The sequence below is a fragment of the Cervus elaphus genome, chromosome 6 (assembly GCF_910594005.1).
Source record: "Cervus elaphus chromosome 6, mCerEla1.1, whole genome shotgun sequence".
Taxonomy (NCBI): domain Eukaryota; kingdom Metazoa; phylum Chordata; class Mammalia; order Artiodactyla; family Cervidae; genus Cervus; species Cervus elaphus.
Genome location: NC_057820.1, coordinates 45573575 through 45579586, shown reverse-complemented (window position 1 = coordinate 45579586; position 6012 = coordinate 45573575).

The window sequence follows — 6012 nt, the reverse complement described above, 5'->3', positions numbered from 1 at the left end:
CGCAGTTTTTTATTACATATCATTATAGTCAACACTGCCGAGCTATTGACGTTACTTACGTTTCCTATGTGCCTGTCTCTCCTCAGTTAGACTCAAATTCCTTGAGTTCAGGATAACTTCAGAGTGGGTAGCCTTTCCGTTCTCCACGGATCTTCCCAACCCAGGTCTCCCGAATTGCAGGCGGATTCTTTACCAGCTGAGCCACAAGGGAAGCCCATATAAACTTAAACTTGGCTCTCTACCTGCAAGGGAGGTGATTAATAGGTACTTTCTGATTGATTAAGTGTTGGGAGAACGCTCAATGAGGGAAGAAATTTTAAGTCAAAGCTTCAGTGAAAATAGAACCGAAGGGATTTCCTTGGTGGTCCGGTGGTTAAGAATCTGCACTTCCATTGTAGCGGGTATGGGTTTGACCCCTGGTTTGGGAGCTAAGATTTGGTGTACCTCATGGTGTGGCCAAAAAAAAAAAAAAAGAGAGAGAGCTCAAAAGTTATTGTGTGTGTGTTTGCTTGGTTCTGAGGACTTTTGGTGGCAAATTTCCACTTCATTTATAGCTCATTAACTGTGATAGTCATGGTGTGTGATATTAGCCATATCTTTGATAGCCCATTAGAGGGCAAATGTTGAGTAAACCATTAACATACAGATAGAAAGGAATTCACCTTTGGATCTTCATGTTCAGAGGTCAAGGGTGAGAAATCACCAGACCTAGGGAAAGGAGTCAACCTTTGGAGAACTGGAGTTGTGAGTGTGTTAGCCTGATACCATCACAGACTGTGTGACTGGGGCAGACCACTGAACTTCTCTGAGCCTGTTTTCCATCCACTGCGTGAAGCTAATGCTACCTACACTGCCTACTTGCCTCCTTCTCAGGGTGTTTGTTTCAACTGAGGCTTTTGTGAATGAAAGAGCAGGATTCTATACAACTTGAAAGAGAGAAGGTGGTGGAAAAGGATAATGATGAAATATTTTGTAATTTGTAATTCATTTTATTATGGTCTGCATCAGAGACTTATTGTTTGAAGCAGGGCAGCATAAAAAACATGTTCTTTTTGTGCTCATGTAAGAACTTCCAAAGAGGGTTTGAATCATCTGGGTCAAGCTGAAGGATACCAAGTAAATACCCTTTTTTCTCTCTTAATAAATTATCCTCTAACGGGACTGGAATATCCACCATTGTCCCAACATTGTGCAATTGTACCATTGTAGTGAGAACTCTCTGTATGTCTGCTACTTTTTTTCTTTCTTTTTTTTGGAGGCGTGGTATGCGGGATCTTAGTGCCCTGACCAGGGATCTAACCTTGCCACCTGAAGTGGGAGTTTGGAGTTTTTACCACTGGACCGCCAGCGAAGTCCAGTGTATGTTTGCTACTAATAGTCATAATTTTAATAGGATGTTTCCTACTAGGGGAAAATATTTAAACAAGGACTGAACTACCAGTTGGTCAGTGACCAAGTAAAGACCAACAGCAAACCAGGGTTGATCAGTCACCCACATTCCATTTCATATTTATTGAAGCCATCAGAACACTTTACAGTCATAGGTAGGTGGCAGAAACAATTGTCAGGTTTCCCAGAAGTTTTTTCCAAGGAGTCTGAAAGCAACTCTAAAGATTCTCTGGGATGGCATTCTGACTGCCCTTACCTTTGGAACCAGAAATCAGCATAGGTGGAAGGCTTTGAGAGCTACATGCAGGATAAATTAGGAGGTGTGGGAATGGTTGAAGAAAAGATTGAGCCCCCTTGGATCTCCTCCTCCATCACCTCCCACAGATACTGCTTGGCGCTTATCTGAAGGAACGAAGGCAGTGGGCAGAGGGCTCATCCACTTATCTAACCATCATCATTCCTTTTTTCCATCCCCAGGGAATAGGAAGCAGAACAGCCTTGGCAGAGTGCCATCAACAAGATCCACCAGCACATGGGCTGCTGAGAACAGCCAGGTTCGAGGGACACTTGGCCAGTCCCTTCCCTCTGCCTCTCCAGCAAGGAGAAGGAAGCCTCAAACTTAGGAGCCATTCTGATGTTTAAATATACTGACTGTCATGAAGTGCCGCAGAGCAAAGCCCAGGTTGGGGCTGGGGTGCATATGTGTGTGTTCCTAGAGTAAGGAAAGAGGCTTCAGAAAACCCCTTTGCAGTTTGGGAGACGGGTTGACCCTTGTGTGACAGTCTGGCCGACAGTGTAATTGTCTGAGGGTGCGGACTCAAAGTGAGATGTGGGAGGCGGGAGACTAGGAGGTGAGAAGCAAACATGTTTGGGGAAGGATGTGTTTCTCTACGCTTGCAACTGCCTGACCCACACTGACACCAAGCTCTTGAGTATTTATTTACTTGGCTGCATCAGGTGTTTTTTTGGTTTGCTTGTTTAGTTGCCGCATGTGGGATCTTCAGTTTTCATTGGGGCATGCAGGATCTTTGGTGGTGGCATCTGGGATCTAGTTCCCTGCATTGGAAGCATGGAGTCTTACCACTGGACCAGCAAATTTCTCCCACACCCATCCATTTTTGAGCCTTTGGTTAGTTCCTTCAAGGCAGCCCAGATGCACCCCTGGGCATTTACAGCCTCAGGAGACATTTTAGTGGTGAGGGGCAGGCATTGGGGAAAGTGGGGGCTGTTGGAGACTAGGTTATTTCATCTTTCCAGCTTCATTTTCATTATTTGTGAAAAATGAATAATAATAATAATTTCTACCTAATAATCTGGGGAGCTTAAATAAAATAACATGTGTAAAGCATATAGCATAGTGACTAACACATACAAGAGTTCCATAATTGCCAGGTTTCCATTGTTTCACATGATACTTCTATTAGAGTAGTTTGCATGTACACCAGTCAATCCTATTTGATTATAAGTCTTTTGGGGGCAGTCTGTGAATGTATGCATCCTTGTCTTTCCTTAGAAACGAACCACGCCTTGAAGGCAGGAACCTTTTCATATCCTTGTAGATATTTGTTCCTTAGCAAAGGGCATGGCGCATGGAAAACAATGGAGCAACTATGTTTGTTGAATGAATGAATGACAGACTGAATGAGTGAGTGAAAGAATGAATGAAGACCACAGTAAAGTGAAGAGAATGGAAATCTGAGAATGGGATGTGATTTAATAACGTGCCTGTTATTTTTGCTTGAAATTAATTCTCAGATCTTCTCTGCTGGGATCCTGGCTGACATACATTTGCAGGGGTTGACTGGATGATATAATTGCTGTTTTCTGTCTCTAACTACTGTGATTATGACTCAAGTAGTAGATACATTTATGGTGCTATGTAAATAATAATTATTTTAATTATGGTTTGACCTGTACAATATATTCTAACAACGTAGCTGACTGTGCATTTGTGTATGTGCACTCTTGAGAGTGATGGAAAAAAATCTCCTATTATGAAAGTACAAAGGAATCTCCCCTCTATACACATGGTAATTTTAGAATTATAACATAGAGAAGTACAATACCACTGTAATTAGACCAAGTTTGCAGAAAGAAATGGCTTTGAAATAGTATATAATCTGTGTTGTATTTAGATAATATAAAGTTTAATTTTATTGACAATATTTTATTTTTGATGCTAGTAAAAATGAGTAATGGTGATTTTCAAGTTCCCTATAAGAGTATGAAAGGGCCTGGCAGATTTAAGTAACATGATTTATGTATGATGCTTAGTCAAGTGTCTGGGATATAGTAAGTGCTCAGTAAGTATTTGGTATTCATTTGACAAAAACATATATGTAAGTAAGCATTCAATATAAATGATGACCTGTATGCTTTTTTTTATTTTGCAGGGGGGGTGGTGGGATGTTCACCATGTGGCATGAGGGATCTAAATTCTCTGACCAGGGATCGAAGTCATGCCCCCTTGCAGTGGAAGTTGAGTCCTGACCACTGGACCGCAGGGAAATCCTGTATGCATTTTGTAAAATTACCTCCACTGAGAACTCCAGTTTCATCCACGTGGCACCTGGGAGAACTTTATCAATTACAGCAACATCATTTTCTACACTTGAAATGCACAAAGGCCCATCTTAGACATGGGTTGACGTGGAGAATGCTTGACGCCCATGGATAGAACACAAAGACGAACAGCATAGTGTGGGCTTCTGAGGAACTTACAGTGAAATAAATGAAAGAGACAAGACACTCGCAGAACAACAATAGAACTCTTGCTGAGCACTTACTATGTGCCAGGAACTGTTCTACACGCTCTGCACACACAGCTCCAATCAATCTTCACACAGATGAGGAAACCGAGGCACAGGAAAGTTAAGCAAGGTGTCACAGATAGCAAGCAGCAGGCAGTTCCAGTCTCAGCTGGCTGACCCCAGCATCCACTCCCAACATTACATTCCAAGTCCACTGGGGGAAAGGAATGTCAAGTAGGAAAGAACAGTATCCTAGAGAATTTGATGGTGACCCCCATTCTGGGGTAAACTGCTGTAACCCTTAGTACCTTTTATTGCAATTGTCTGTTTAGCTGTTTTGTCCCTTGTTAAATATAAGCTCTTTTCTGGACATCTTTTTATCCTGAGCACCTTGGATACCTTCAAGGGCTTACTGATATGATCTCCCACCACGTTTTTTTCCCCCTGAAATTAGATATTTTACACAATAAAATGACTACATTTAATTTAAAATACCATATGCCCTACAGAAATGCATGTTTATATAGTTCTAAGATATGCTGAACACACAGTTCATTATTTGAAACATACTTTTGTGGCTAAATCAGTAGGATTATTGGAGCCAAAGTAAACCTTTTAAATGTACACACTATGGAGGATGAATGCCTTTGAATTATCTGGCAAATTAATTTTAAGTGAAAATGACAATAAATCCTGCTCTTGTTCTCATTTGAATCCTCTGTACTTTCTATTCTGCTCACACCCCACAGGATGTCTGGCTTATCCTGTCCAGTAGGAAATCTAGAGCAGTGATTGTCAAATGGGTGCTATTTGATGGAAAAGACAGCAGAGGGAAATTGCATTAGCACAAGAGACATTGAACACACTTGCACAAAATTACCAGCTTCTAAGAGTTAATATGTTTTCAAAATTCTTGCCAGGAACACTATTTTTCACATTATCAAATTCTGTCCCCATTGTTATTAAAACGTTTGAATCTTTGAGGCATATTCTTTCTTACAATAAAGCTATTGGCTTTAGGCTCTGAGCCAGCTGATTCCTAATGCCAGTTCCACTCCTTGGCAATAATCTAAGCCCTTAAGAAAAGGGTATTCCCTCTTGGAAGACATTAGGGTGCTTCCTCGAGGTATGGAGGGCTATTTACGAGCCATCAGGGAAGATCCATTTACTGGAGTACCCACACCTTCCCTCAGAGTGAAGAGAAAGTTGTTCAGTTTTGTCTGACTCCATGGAATTCTCCAGGCCAGAATCCTGGAATGGTTAGCCTTTCCCTTCTCCAGGATTGCTAGGTCGTATGGTGGTTTCATTTTGAGTTTTTAAGGAACCTCCACACTGCTCCCCACAGTGGCTGTATCAATTTCCAAAAATGGTGCAGATGAAACTATTTACAGAATAGAGATGCAGATGAGAATGTCCATTCTCTACACCTGGATCTCCATTCTTGCACTGAGCCAGCAGTCCCACTACTGAGAAAACCATAATTCAAAAGGACAGAAGTACCCCCAATGTTCATTGCAGCACTATTTACAACAGTCAGGACACAGAAATAACCTAAAGGTCCAGTGACAGATGAATGGATAAAGAAGATGTGGTACATGTATATAATGGAATATTGCTCAGCCACTAAAAGGAACAAAACAGGGTCATGTGTGCAATAGACAGCTCGTGGGAAGCTTTGCAAAGCACAGAGATCTCAGCTCAGGGCTCTGTCACATCCAGTAGGGGGATGGGGGAGCTGGGGCTGGAGGGAGGCCCAAAAGGGGAGGCGATGCATGCACACACAGCGCGGATTCACTTCACTGTACAGCTGAAACTAATACGGCACTGTAAAGCAATTATACCTAAAAACACACATGGTATTTTACTCACAGTC